This window comes from Panthera onca, chromosome C2 (genome assembly GCF_046562875.1).
Source record: "Panthera onca isolate mPanOnc1 chromosome C2, mPanOnc1 haplotype 2, whole genome shotgun sequence".
NCBI lineage: Eukaryota > Metazoa > Chordata > Mammalia > Carnivora > Felidae > Panthera > Panthera onca.
Window position 1 is genome coordinate 60,946,834 of NC_138347.1, and position 15,907 is coordinate 60,962,740.

The following is a 15,907-nucleotide window of genomic DNA, read 5'->3' on the forward strand; positions in this document are numbered from 1 at the left end:
ATGCTGGAAGGCATAGTAAAAATTTCAAATAAGGCCACTTTGAAAAAACAGCAGATAAGATAGTTGACTTTTCTTGAAGAATATGTTTTTAAATGTTTACAACTTTATATATTTCTCCAGGTATCACAACAGATGCTAAGAAAGTAAATGGGAATCACCATTTCTTCCTGGGGCAGATACTTGTTTCTTTTGGGGGGCAAATTCAGTAATGGCTCAAAGCTTATCTTCTCAGAATAAAAGCTTAAAACATTTTTGAAAAGTAGGGAAGGAAACAGTTTTCTTCCCACAGGAATATAACTAACATGAAACATCAGGTCCTTTGGTACTCCAATGCGGACAAAATAAACTAGTTGGGAAACTGAGGTGACTTTTCTTGTAGTATTCTTTATCCTTCACATTCTTCAGTCCAGATTGGGTCATTGGGTTATAAGGAGGAGGCTTGTGGTATTAGGGTGATCTTCCTGGTCACCACACTCTGGAACTAGCTTTAAAATATCCATCGTCTTGGACATTAAGAAGCATAAAGAGAGTTTCAAACTTTCCATCTCATTATTATTTGTGTTCCGGAGCCTAATTAATTTCTATCACAGAAGCTGGACTCTTCCCTGGTGCTGATTATACATATTGTGGATCTTATGTTTCTGTCTAGAAAACAGGCACAAATAAGACTTCACCATGTTTTACTCCAGACTGGATTCACATGGACATAGAAACAAATATCCCCAAACAAGAGTCATTCAAAAGCCTGTTGAACTCGATCAGATATTTCAAATGGGAGCAGATACTGCCACCCTTCCTACAGTATGATCCTAAAGTCCTCAACCTTTTCCCCCCACCTTGAGGTATGAGAAAGATGATATTTAGATTTTAACACATTCTCATGGGTTTATCTAGAGTTATTTGCAATTTCTGGAGTCCAAACTAAAATATTACCCATTGGTTCCCACTTAATAAAGCATGTTAGAAAACACATGGGGCTCCTGAGTGGCTAAGTCAGTTAAGTGTCCGACTTTGGCTCAGGTCATTATCTCGCAGTTTGTGATTTTGAGCCCCGTGTCCAGCTCTGTGCTGACAGCTCAGAGCCTGGTGCCTGCTTCAGATTCTGTGTCTTCCTTTCTCTCTGCCCCTCCCCTGCTTGTTCTCTGTCTTTCTCTGTCTCTCAAAAATAAATAAGCATTAAAAAAAAAAAGAAAACACAAGTATATGAGGGTAACTGTATATAGGAAAAATATTGTTTTAATTTAATCTTTAAAAGAGTAAATTAAATACATGTACTTCATAAATTTATTATTCATAACAAATTTACTGTAACACATCTCATGCTTGATTGAAACACCAGTATTTCTTATTACTGACAATAAAAGTCATTGGTATAAATTATGAACTTATTCACTCATCCAACAAACATTAACTGAGCACCTACTATGTGTCAAGACAGTGCTAGGTACAGGAGACCACAGATGAATAAAACAATGTCTCTCCAAGTGTTAACAATTATTGATGTGAGTAATTGGGCTTCTATTTGACTTTGGGAACCAGGCTATGAATGGGCAATAATTCACTATAGGTAGTAGACGATAGAGAAGAATATGCTGTGACCTGACTAATTAAAACAAACAAACAAACAAACAAAAAATCTGACTACTGTCTCCTTTGGGGATCCTTCCAAAGAAGAGTTTTCAACAAGGACCTGGGTACAAGCTGTAATTTGGAAGGTGATCTCAGAAGGCAGGTGTGAAGGAGAGATTGGTGAGTCAGAGAAGAAAACAAGGCAATGATAAAAATGTGTCAAAGTAACACCAGTTTACCAACTGGAGCATAATTCCACTTGCGTCTCTGAGCCTTGTACATAATGCCTCCAGAGTCACCCATCTGAAAGAAACAGGCTGGAACATTTTTTCTCCAGTTCTGTTTGAGAGTTTCTCCCATTATGCTCCCAGGGCATTAAGCTGCCAACCCAATTTCCCCAATCCAGTGTAGATTTATTGAGCTCCCCTAGCCATGGAAAAGATCCTGGGAAAAACACTCCTGATGTGGGAGTCTGGGCTAACACAGAACTGCTCCAAGTGCAGCCGAAATCAGAGGTGAGGTGAAGGGCTGAGGTAAGTGTCAGCCATACCTGCTAGACAAGCTTCTAAAGACTTCTGGGGAGTGGGGCACACTATACTGCAGCCCGATCTAGCAGCCCCTAAAGGATGGTCTGGGGAAGGTTAGAATGACATCTTTTTACTAATTATATTCCACATAAAGTGTCTCTGACTCCTGTAAGTCAAACTTTGCGACAGTAAATCCTGACACTGCCCAGGTAAGAAATAGAAAAATGATGATTTGCTAATCGGCTTACCTGATTCTCTGGCTAGAATGTCAAGATTGGACTCAGCAGTTCTTGTGAAAATCCTGACACTCATTCACCAATTATCCCCTAGAAGTTGATATGTATCGATCTCCCTGTGTTTCAGGGAAGAAATCTTTGAACTGCTTTAAGGAGATTTTCCAAAAATGGTGGTACATTTTTGCATCATTTTGTCATGACTGGGCCTATTGAAAAACTTCCTGAACTCTGAATTCATGGCAGTAATATCTATGTTGCTGTATTTGGCTTGTATTTTTTGTTGTTTTGTTTTGTATTAAAGTGGAGAAGAAATGGGTAAAGATTAAATATTGTACCTAAATGTATTAAGCTTGAAGGCTTTCAGTGTAAATGAGAAGGTTTATAGGAAGTTATTCAGACCTTTAAGCTTCCATAAACGTTTCATCATTGCTGACAATATCCACTTTAGGTAACCCTGTGCAAGCAGTTCCTGTGTTGCTATAAGGGTGAAGGGGAGTTTTTTGTGCAATTCACCAATCAGGGTAGGAGTCTGCTGGAGAAAATTTGGTTCGGGGGCCCAGAGCATAAGATTAAACAATAGATACTTCTGTGGTGACCGGAGAATTGATAGACCCCTCTTTCTTTTATCATAATGTATAAGGGAAAGAACTGTATTCCTAATCCTTAGAAAATGTGGTGGTGGTGGTGGCAGGTAGCTAATGGTCCCTTATATGAACATATGTGGCCTCCCTGTGACAATGATAGGCAAGTCTTTAAAAAAAAAAAAGCTCTGAAAAAAAACAAAGAAAGAAAAGCCCCACGGACCATTTAGGCTCTGTCAGTGGGTTCCATCCTGAGACATCAAATCCAGTTGCACAGAAACCAAATGTCAATATTTCCAAAGCTCTTTCCATCTCATATCCCACTTCCTTTTTCTTTTGTGCTTTTTCATCGTCTTTCTTCTTCTCTATTCCCTTGAACCTCTGTTTCACTCTTTCTCCCATTTGTGCTCACTTCCCCCACCATTAGTCAGGCCATAATCTGTTCATCCCCAAAGAGGCTTCAGTGATGGAAAAGAAAGGGCTTCAACAAAGCCACCGTCTAGGACGGAGAGCTCCAGAGGCTGGGGAAGTGCCACTGGGGCAAAGCCTGAGGACGGGGCACCCACTGCTCGGAGGCTCTTCACCCAACAGGCGATTAGGCTTCAGTGGGCTTGATAGCTGTACTAAGCCTGGTGATTTCAAAGCTTTCAGGGGCTGACAAGGACTTGCTAATTTCAAACTTTCTAACCAATTACAACCACAAAGAACTCAGGACAATCATCAGTGAGCAGAATGAAACTGCTGGAGCTGAGCAGCCCTTTCAGGTTTCACTCTTGTGGGTCCGCCACACTGCGTGCAGCTCAGACTCTGCCTCAGCGAGTAAATAAAAATACACTATAAAACAAAAACACACACACTGGGTCCCGCTTGCTGTCTTGTTCCCGGTAGTTGGGCATGGAGGAACCCTGTCCTGCATGTAGTCCGTTAATTTCTGATGGTGTTAATTAAAAACTTTTGATGCTGGTTTGAATGGAAAATACCTCAAACAGTGTTTCCTTTATTGAAACACCAAGTTCCAAGTCTTGGATTATTAGGTTAAGCTCTGTCACAGCAGTGAGACCAACATAAATGCTTTTCATACCATTTGACTAATAATAATAATAATAATAATAATAATAATATATTATATAAATGATAATTATTTCATTAATAATAATGAAAAGAAAGAAGAGAGACTGTTTAGGTTGAAACTCCCTTATTTCAACCTGTTTTTTCCTTTTAGAACTAAATTGAAAATCCGGGTCCCTGAATGTAGAACATATGATATTTTAAAAATCTTTTTTCAAATCCTTACAGAACATTCAAATCACCCAATGTTCCAGGACCTGAATTTTTTATATTTTAAAATGGGGAAAGCTGCTTAAAATAAGTGAATCAGCTGCTAAGTGATTTCTCTCTGTCTCTTCCCCTACTCTCTTTTGAGAGGCTGAAAAAAATGCTTAAAATGGTATATGCAATTGATATGTGCTGCTTAAGAAGCTTAATATAATTACTGAGGATTCAGACTTTCTATTTAAAATGAAGATAGGCTGGGGCAATAGAAACTATGGGTTGTGAGTATTCCTCCCTCATGAGGTGTGGAAGATGTTTCCAAATGTTTAATCCACGGAGCAAAGGAAGGGGTGTAAAGTAGTTATCCGCAGATCTCTCTGTCCTCCTAGTAAACCTCGGGAAACCTGGGAAACCCTAATAGTGATGCCAGGACCCAGCAGGACAGGTACCGAGAAGGAAGTGAGCAAATAAAAATGCATCTCTGCAATCCAGTGCTTTCGTGAAGTTCTAAGCAAACCACCAAAACATTCTGATTGGTTTCTGAGACTCTCCTCTAATTTAATTTTTCATTCGCTCTTCCCACTTGTACCGGGGCCTGAAGCTTTGGATGTCCAGTCAGAGAGGCCCTATAAACGTCACTGCACAGATGCCCTTTTCTCTCTTGTGCCTTCATATACTTCACTTTCTCTACCATTTTTCATCTCCCAATCTGTTTATTCACGCTGTCTGCAACATCAACTGAATCCTTGAGGGACGACAAAACTTTCCTTTTTTCCCCTGAAGGTCTTCATCAGTCTTATTCTTGTTTTGATCTACACATCCCTAAAGTGGATGAAGTTCTCCATAAAGGAGAAGCATTCTGGCAAATCTCCTTCCCTTCCCTCCCTAACCGCAGGCTGCATTGACCTCACCCTCTTGAAACAGTTTGCAGAACCGGCCTCTCAGCCTGATGTGACATGATGGTGATCCTTCAGCAACATCAACAACAGTCACAGACAATCCTCCTTGTGAAGCACGCGAGGGGAATATGCAGAGCAATGGAAAGAGCTAAAACTCCAAAGGGGACGTAGGCCTGAGCAAACCACAGCATGAGTCTATTCACAAAATTTATGAATTTTCCTGAGTAAATTGACAGGCGATATTGTCTACAAAGGACTAGTAAATGTAAATTAACGAACAGATATGTAGCAAATGAGTGCGTTTAAAGACGATTTCCAGCTGAAATGATTTTTCTTCCTAGAGACCAAGTTTTTGTTAAACTTAATCCTACTCTCTTCCCTCTCCAGCAGCAGAAACATCTGGTCGGTTTTAGATTCCCCTTGGATTTCCAACTTCAAAGGGAATTATAAAGAATAACAAATTCATGTACCGGCACTAAAAAAAATTAGAGCAGCAGGAGAGAATGGTAAAATTGTCCTTATTTGACTGCTAGTGACAGGCACCACAGGCAGAACTATGAGAAAAGACAAAGGCAAGATCACCGGTTGACAACCAGAGTTCCTAGAAGGGACAGAATCTTTGGCTTCATGCAAATATGCACAGGGCCCTTAGCAATCTATAAGGAAACTTCTCCGTGCTTAAATGAGAAAAAAAAAATAAAAGGAGTTAGGAGGGAGGGAAGGAAGGAAGGAAGGAAGGAAGGAAGGAAGGACAGCAGGAGAGAGGGGAAGAAGGAAGGAAGGAAGGAAGGAAGGAAGGAAGGAAGGAGTGATGGAAGGAGGGAAGGAGGGAGAGAGGGAGGAAAGGAAGGAAGGAGGGAAGGAAGGCAGGAGGGAAGGAAGGAGGGAAGGAGGGAAGGAAGGAGGGAAGGAAGGAGGGAAGAAAGGGTAAGTGAGTTCACATTTACCTGTCACATAGTAAGCATTAGCAAAAGTTTGTTCAAAGAATGGCATGGAGAATGTCTTAAGGACACAGCCTCTGGGTTTTTTATTCTATCTACAGAAAACTGTGAGTTCTGATTCCAACAAGAGCTATAGAAGCCATGTCAGAAGTAACTTGGGCTCCTAAGAATCCGCTAGAACCATCATTTCCTCCTAAAAGATAGACCTCCAAGAGTCTCAAAATTAGTCTCTGTTTCTTCCTTGCTCTGGATCTTTATCAAAGGATGGCCAGAAATCAAAGTCCTCCAGGAGTGGAGGACTAGGGCTTGAATGAACTATTGATATTGGTAGTTGTGCTAAATTATGCTTGACATCACTTTATAGAACTGGATTTATCTTTCTCTTCTGTCATTTCCCTAGCAAAACTGAAACATACTTCTTAGAGTGCAGGTCTTGATATAATGAAACATTAGAAAATTAGAGAACAGTTAGAGAAAGTACAATTTTGCCATTATAATTAGCTCTTACAAATAGCCTCGTTCCTGTTTTATGTACAACGTGTACCACAACAACAATAAAAATAAACAAGACATGATTAACCAATCAACTTGTTTGTGGACAGAGAAACAGTTAAGGGCTAAAATGTCCTTAAATAATTCATTATAAAAGTCTTTAAACTGAGTGTTCAGAGGTTACAGTTCCCCACATCACAAATACATTAGGTTGATTCACAGAGTGGTCATCAAAAACCAAAAAGTAAATTACTTTTGGCCAAAAAGTATATATCAACAGCATGTTAAGAATATTTCACACAAGAGGACAGAACACACAGAACCAATTCCCTGTGGACCCTAGCACGGTTTGCAAATGGAGCAGTCCCCCAAAGAGAAGACCATCTCCAAAGTATGTTGTTTATATCACAGGCTTTGAGTAATTTCTAATGAAGGAAGAGAAAGTTAAGCCTTCTCTTCAGCATTTCCAATGTAAAGTGACTGTGCTGGCTGCAAAATCATCTTGAATGTCTGTCTTGAATGGGGTATTCAATCTTCCCTCATCACTCCAGGTAAAGCAGGGTCACCCAATATCTCACTCAGAGAATGTCATAATTCGTCCTTATGGTAATTGCACATGATGATGTATTACATATCCAATAAAGTTTATCCAGAAAATACACCAACTTCGGGAAACATGGATCTGATGATATAAATAAACTGCTTTTTTTCCTTTTGCAACTATCTGTGTCTTTGGTCTAAAATGAAAATCCTGGCTTGATGCAGGCATTTGCAAAGGATTCTCTGCCCTATACAAGCAGAATCATCCACCAATGATTCTGAACTTACATAGGGGGAAAGGTGTAGAGGATACGGAGTACTACTTTATTCCAAGAAATGCTGTTTTATAGCTTCAGGGTACATACAGTCACAAATGTAACAACAATTGAACAAACACCAGACCCAAAGGCCAAGCATAAGGAAACCTCATACACATATCAAGAAGCAAACACTATCATTAATAATAATAATTATTATTATAGTTATTATCAGAATGAGGCATTGATGGTTCACTTGGGTGCAGTGTATAATACATTAGCTAGAGAGAACCAAGGGCAAACTTATTCTTATCTTTAAAAGGCAGTTTATATTCTGGTTTATATGACATGAGCTATATAATTAACACACATAAGAAAAGGATGCAGGAAGAAGTGAAGACTTATGCCTTTATTTCACTTGTCTTGTTGTTAATATCAATCTTAAAAATAATGATGAAAAAGTTAGCTGTTTTACAATATGGGTGTTATGGGGTATGGTAAAATGTCTTTGCAGCTTTAAAATAGTGGCTAGTTCCTACCTATCTTTCCTTAGAATGCCTGGCTCAATGCCAAGCTATCAGATTGTTTCCTGACCTTTTGAGGACATTTTAATGGTAGTAATGTCAGATCAGGGTAAAGGAGAAATAGAGAGGATCAGAAGACCGAGGGGAAAAATGAAATGGAAAGAAAAAAGTTTGCATTGTTTACACCATCCAGTCTGGCAAATTTTACAGATGCATTCTGTTTGCTTGGGATAGTTTATTGCTTATGTTATTTCTTTTCTTTTCTTTTCTTTCTTTTTTTTTCAAATGTGCTTTCCTCTACCAACTTTGGCTGAAAATACTTTGTATGTGTCCATACTGTAAGCCGTCATATTTTTCTAGAGATTTAGTGTAGTTGGAGAAGCTCTTTTTTTTTTCTTCCCCAAGGGTTATGCACATCAATATTCTAGCTACTCACTTTCGAGGCCAATGGAAAATGTGCTCCTAAGATTAAATAGACCTGAGTAACACATAAATCCAGTTTATACTGATGCAGTATGTTACATAGTTACTCACATCCTGAATTTCTGATGAGTGGAATACACCTTTTGGACAACACACTGCTACTGAACCGTCACTGACTGCAATTCAAAGACGGCAAGCAGGACTAAACCCTAACTATAGGTTCTCTATGGAGAGCCTAATTTGCCCAGAGCCCTCATCATCTGTGGAGCTCTGTGTGTAAAGGATCTAGTCTAGCAAAAGAAAACTAGATTCTTTAAACATTCTTAGAGTAAACTAGAACAATACATATAAGCAACATAGGGAGTGCCCTTTTTTATACAATGAACCATCTCTTTTGACCCTCACTTCCCCAAACACAGTGCTTTTCTTTTTTTTAATTATTCAGACTATTAATATATAATTCTTCCCTTTTCAGACTTTGTAAATGCCTTCTTAGGACGAAACCTTTCCTTTCTGCCAATATATCTTTAAAAAACCCGAAAGTTTTAAATCCAGTGTTAGGTCTGGTTTAAGTAGGTTGGCCACATTGATCCACTATGGGTTGGCTGTAACCATGCTGGACTTCTAGTCAGAGCACTATGTTTTCCTTTCACCTCAGATACAGAATTGTATATAACACAGTGTATATCCCGTCATGAGTCTAACTAATGCTATACAGAACTAGCAGCAAATTATCATCCTAAGTTTGAGGCAAGTGAAAAAAAATGTCAAAGAAAAGTTCCCCCATGAAACCTAGCCAAATGTGTGAAATGTCTCTCTAGTCAACCAAATTGCGCTTTGGCTTACAGATGCATCTAAGAATATTACGAAACACTCTGCTGAGATTTTCTAATCAATTGTTACATTTTAGGAAACATAATGGCAGTATACTCAGAAGAAAAATACTCCAATATATAATGATTAGAACTATTTACCTCAATATTTATAACATTAACATATGAAAATGTCCTTGTGGGCCCAACATATTTATGGACTAAATGCTGTGATGTCTGGGGTTTGCTTCAAAGTAACATGGTAGTAGAATGGGAAAATGGCAGGCCATGAGCTCATCATTGTGCAAGCTAAGTGATGGGTACATGGGAGTTCGCTATAGTAATCTCTACATTCATGTATTTGAAAGTTTTCATGATAAAAAATTCAAAAATATATACTGATTTAAACTTTCATTCTTTTATTCATTATTGATTGATTTTGATTGATTCATCTACTCTTTGTATGCAAGATATTGTGGAAATGTGAAAAGTAAAACAAAACACCCAAAATGCTCTTGTCGGACACTTAGGTTAAATAAGCAATTCCTCTTCAGGAATGAATATATATATATATATATATATATATATATATATATGTATGTATATACACACACACACACACACACACACACACACACACATACACACACACACATTCGTAAAATGACATTTATAAGAACCATGTAATTACATGTAAAATTCTTAGGTTAAATTTTGAAATTCTGTAGAAAGTACGTTTACAGCATGTTTTTAAAAATATATATATCCTCAGGGAAAAAATGAGAGTAAAGAAATACATCAAATGGTTACTAATGATTGGATTTAAATTATAGAAATAATTACTTGTATTTTTCTTCATTTTACTCCTATGTGTTTTTCCAAATTATTTTTAATGAACATGTATCATTTTAAAATGAAAATAAATATTTATTCATTACTGCATAAGATGTGCTCTCCTTTCCCAGGGAGCTTTTCACTAAAAACAGAGAAACTGCAAACACACAGCTTTGCCCAGATACTTTAAATCTTCATACCTAGAAGCGAAATACACCCACAGGAAAAGAAACGTCAATACAGATTTTATCTGATCATAGAAACATAAAGAGCTTTCTGTGTGTTGGACAGAAATAGGGGAGGAACCAGCTTCTCTGCAAGCCAGAAAGAGTGTGAAATTCAGGCCATTTTGTGATGAGATCCTTTAGCCATGAAAGCAATGGGAGCAACAAATTAAAGTTACCAAATAAGCCTGTCCCTGGACTCAGGCCGCTCACACTGATATGCGCGTTTCTTTTTAGTCAGTGTAACAAATAAAGCGTGGGAATGCACATGGGGTGGTGGGGGTAGTTACAATCCTAAAGGCTTGAGGCCTTCGCTGGTGAGATGGATATGTTCAGAGGTAGATGTGCGACAGAATTAGGAACAAAAATACAGCGACAGCTATGGATTATGTGCCATGGATACAGAAAGTCCCTGTTAGAAAGCTATCTTTATTGCCCCAAGAGATTATTTTCCCCATTTTATGCACATTCATATAAAGTGAAGTCAAGAGTGTAACTTTTAAAAGTTTGGATGAATATGATGTTCATGACTAACTCGGCCTGGCTGGAGCCAGACAGAGTCTCATCAGATGCCAAGCAAGTCACCCCCTTTCGTCTTCCTCCCTCTCATTTCAGGGCAGGCCAACCTCTACAAATTCAGCTTTTATGCTCTTTCTGACTTGATGATGCTCTGCGAATATACCCTCAGTCCTGACCTGCACTCTTCCTCTCAGCCACTGACATCTCAAGAAATCAAGAAGGCCACAGTCCCAACCTTCCCGAAACTTCACAAATTTCCACTAAAAGACATGTAGACCTCAAAGTTTTCAAAGCGAGGCTCACTTGCAGCTCTGGTCTTGGCCCTGTTAATTCATTAAAGAGGTGGCTATCCATATTCATGCTCCTAAAGGACATTTTTCCTCTTCCGTTTGTGGGTGTGCACAAGAGCAATCAGGTCTGATTTTCAGATTGGATCAAATGAAGTGAATGCATTTCAAATGTTTCGCCTATCATAGAATAATAAGTAGTTGAAAGCATCACAAAATGTGTTTAGAAGGTTCTGTGTTTGTTTGTTTAATGCCAAAGCGTCCGATGTTCCACATGGAAAATATCCACATGGAGACGTCCATTGAGGCGTCTCCTTTGGAAATATATATCTCCAGAGAGCCTGACAAACAAGGCCTTTGAATGCTTCCACCTCTGCATAGCAAAATCATTGTGAAATGTTCGTTGAAATCTGTGATCGTAGGTTCTTGGGATCACATGTCTTATCATTCTAAATGATGGTATTTCAAATGAACAAACTGGATATAAAATATGAACTGTTCACCAATGTCAAAATACGTTCTGTTCAAATAGTACTTGGAGGTGGTGGACACACCACAGCCTTCAGGTTGAATTCTTTCAGAGGCTGGCAGAAGTGTACTTGACTTCTTTGCACCACAATATTCTAGATTGTCATTTAGAAATAATGAAAGTTACTTACCAGACAGCAATGTTGTGAGAAATATCCAGTTAGTGATGGTGAAACATTCTGAAATGAAAAGAATACGGTCAACCCTGGGTATTTAATAAATGTATGACAACACGGTGATCATGTAAAATAACCCATTCGCCTATCACATTGGGACAGTGCCTCGGTGACACTGTATGAAGAGTAAAGGATGCTTCCTTTTGGAAGGAACATACAAGGGTGTGCTGAGAAGGTGACGCCTGCAACGGTCTGCATGTTCAGCTTGAAGGGCTCCAGCCAGTTGCAACTAGTTGTGGAAGACTTGCTGCCCATTTCTGCAAATTCACTGTAACTTGTATTGGGAAAGTTATGTTTTATGGTTAATTATCCATGGTCTGTTTGAAAAAATAAATCAAACCATTGTGAACCACCAGGATTTGCAGCTCCATTTGAACTTTACTGTACTTTTGATTAAACATTTTGTAAATAAAAACAAACTGGTTTCTTCTTGTTTTTGGTTGCTTGTTACTTGTGTTCTGGATATAAATATTGCGGCAGTGGTGGGAGAGCAAGTTATGGATTATTTACCCCCTGGTTTCATGAGTTGTGAGTTACTGGCCTTATTCTCCTTCATGAGCATAAATAAATGTATAGTATTATATTCCAAGTCCTGTAAGACAAATGGAACGAGTCAACTGAAACCTTTTAAAACCAAAACCTTTTATGCTAAGTCACAGAGCAACAAAACAAACCCCAAATTAACATTTAAAAAGCTTCTACTGTGGAGCAACGAAATCCCCCAATATTATATAATCTGCATTTTAAAAACTGCTTGCCTAACAAGCAGCAGTCTATCAATAATTCCACATGCTTGTTTTTTTCTCTGCTTTTATAATTTAGAAGCCATAGATGGTTTATCAGAGATCACCTCCCACCCCCAATATCACCACCAGAATGACGCCTTGAAAATAACCAGCATAACTAACTGAAGCCAACATAGATTTAGAAAGATCTGGAATTATTGTAACTAAAAGTAACGAAACTACGTAAAAGAAAAACTATATAAATTTGTCTATATTCATCATCCCAAGACTTATATAAATAAAAGAAATCTAAAAAATAATTGTCCAGGGAAAATGAGAAAAGCCAAGATTCAAAGGACCCTGTAGCACAGTGCAAGAGGAATATGTTTGAGACCCAGAATTTCCTAAGTTCCTGACACATCTGCATATGAAACTTAATGAGAACCACCAAAGTAGCTTGCCAAAAATTACGTTTTTTTAAATGACCCACTGTTCACAGCACTGACCAATGAAAAGGACTTCTAGGAAGTACACAAAATTGCCTTCTGCAATTTGCTACTTTTATAAAGACAAAGGCAGGATAATAAGGGGTTTCTTATAAAATGGGGTGATCTGTCCATTGCTGGGACTTGAGCGCTGCATCTGACTTCATCTTATCCCTTACTCCTCTCGTGGCTTACTGCTCACCTGCATAAGCACTGGGAGGAAAGTGCCATAGCAGGTCCCTCATCAGCTCATAAAAACGTGGTAAAATATTTATGAAGGGGCTACTATATGCTACTATATGCACAACTAGAGTAATTCTGTTTGGAAAGGTAAATCAGTGGCTAAGGGTCTTGTCACAGCATTTAAAAATATCTATTACTGATGCCAACAGCAAGGAGAAGTTAGGTTGAAAGTGTTCTGAAGGACTTCTGAAAAATGAGAAAATGTTTAAAACTCTCCCTAGCTTCTCGCATGTCCTGGGAACATAAGGTGTAGGCCTAGCCCTTCTTAGCCTGGATCCCATATTACAAAAGAAAAACTAGAAGTGGCCTATTTCCAGGGCCCTGGTTACAACTGAAAATGAAGGCTGAATGGAATTAGTTGGCAGCCATTGGACGCTGGAAGGTCAATTCTGCCCTAAGTATGGTCCAGAGAGTGTAAAAACCCACCGAGATGAAAATGGAAAACTATTCTGAGAAACAGGAAGAAAAAAAGTTCAAAGATATTTTACTTCAACACAGTTTCCTCTATTTCTTTTATGATACATGCTTCCAACTATTTTGACAACCAAGAAAATGCTCATCGATGAGTTCTAAGTTGTCTTTTAAATCGTTCCCTGCATACAGAGTGTTACAGAGCGCTGGTTACTGAGGAATAATCATGTTCAAATTGTATTATAAAGTATGGTATTTTACATGATGCAGGTATATACAAACCGAATTGTATACTGGAATCTAAACTCAGCTATAACACATGTAGAGGGACACTTAGAAAAAATATACATAGGAGTATGTTTTCCTGGTGAAAGACTATTCTGATTGACTGTCATTATTTTTCCATAAACAAATCTACCTGAGCCATAGATTTTTTTAAAGACAAAAACCAGGAAGTGTATTTATAAATGGTTAAAAATATATCCTAGCTTACTCATGATTCATTAAGACAATTAAAGATGCCCCCATCATCAGAGATGCAGAGACATGATAATCCCAAGTCTCTTGATCACTCGGTTGTTGCAAGAGAGACAAATTCAGGCAATGAAACCTGAAAAACCAGACAAAATTCACCTGGCTTTGATTTTTATCTTTATGCACCAGATTTTCCCATACAAAAGGAGTCATAAATTTAATAGCTAACACATAAGAGAAAGGTAAACAAACCAGGAAATAGCCTAAATCTTTTTTTTTTAAGTGAAGGAACACTCATCTCTTACCTTCAGTAAAATCAAATGAACCATTTCATCTGCCTTTTCCATCCAGAAGGAAAGTATGACCTACAGCAATGTTATTGACCTCAAATACAAGGAGGTGAAGTGCCTCAAGAGTTCTACTCACGTCTGCCCTCTTCCTTGACTGTTTTCACCTTCTCACAGATTACATTAAGAACGATCAGAACTACCACCAGAAGTACCCCTCATACATCTGCTCTTACCTTCCTCTAGCAGATACCCGACAATGCCTAGTCAGGTTCTCTCTACCATTTTGGCATCCATTTTATAACTATTCAATAGGCAGAAACTCAAAAGGAAGAATAAAACAAAATCAACAAGTCCTCCAACCTCCCTCATCAGGTGTATGTCTGATTCCCAGAGGACACGAGTCCATTAAATGAAATAAAATATTGTAACAGGGAAGGAAGACTGATAAACTTCACACAAATCTCACCGAGTTCCCACTCATGCTGGGAAGGGAGTTATTCTAGTGAAAACACGGGGGTGTAGGAAAGGAGTGAAGGGCTACAAAGGGACTAGGAGACATAAAGGTGGTGCAATGGACCCAAAGGTGTTCCAGGGAATGGTGTGACAGAAAGTTCAAAAGGAAAATTCCAGAAACTGCCAGTTTTTAAGTGGAACTGTTGTTTAGGGGATAAATTCTATACGGAATTTGAATTAAGTGTGTGCTATAGCATCTAGATGTTTTCTTTTTCATTAAGACTTTGGAGTTTGAATGCAGTTTGTCATGAGAAAAAAACATGAGAGCTTTATACAGCCCCCAAAGTAAAAGACACGAGAAAGACAGGGTTTATATAACTGGCTTTTTACATAAATATTACATCAGGATACTTTTCAAATGAAAACACACACAAACACACACACACACACACACACACACACACACAGCCGTCTTCCTTATCCTCTATTTTAAAATTCATTTCATACTTTAAATGTTGTTGATTTTTCACAAAACAAGTAAAAACCAAGTCAGCATTAAACACCTCAGAATAATTTCAGTCTTATATTACTTGGAAAATTTACCACATCATGGTGGGTCACAAAATCCTGTTTAAAGCCATTTGAGGCACTGACAATTATGGGATGTTTTGCTGCAGCCTAGGGCAACTAGAAATGGCCACGGATGTTAACTAACTCCCTCCTCAACAGTCTGAGAAAAGGGAAAAAAAACTGTAAGTTTCCCCATCTGTTATTTCCTTTTTTTTTCTTTTTGGCTGTGGAAAAGTAAAATTATGCAAGAGCTTTTGAATGTAAAGGCTGTGTGTGCTTTTTCCCTTTTTGTCTCTGTGTACCGGTTATGTGATGTTGCGTAACTGAGTACAGAGTAGGCGGTTAGCGTTTACTATTGATTTACACTATGCCATCTAATGAATTCATAGCACTCAAAAGAAAGGAACGAGAGGGGGAGGGAGGAGAAGGAAAGGAGGGAAAGGGGAGGGTAAAAAAGAGGAACAGAGGAAAGAGAGAAAGAGCTCATTTAGAGAAACAGTTCTAATGTCCAGAATAGTTTCATGCTTATTCCCTCTAGCTCTTTTGGTTGTTGTTCAGGTCTCAGAAAAAAGCACTTTGAGCTAGTGACCCCAATATTCCAATCTTATTTCTAAT

General features: G+C 38.4%; 1 protein-coding gene across 45 annotated transcripts in view; it reads right to left on the bottom strand.

Moving 5' to 3' along the window:
- Positions 1 to 15,907, bottom strand: part of ZBTB20 (zinc finger and BTB domain containing 20) — a 785,665-nt gene that overhangs the window by 362,915 nt on the left and 406,843 nt on the right. For all 45 annotated transcript variants that reach the window (XM_078453036.2, XM_060640810.3, XM_060640799.3 and 42 more), the window contains one exon: positions 11,597 to 11,644. The gene's annotated coding sequence lies outside the window, so the exon portion shown is untranslated. The remainder of the gene's footprint in view (positions 1 to 11,596; positions 11,645 to 15,907) is intronic.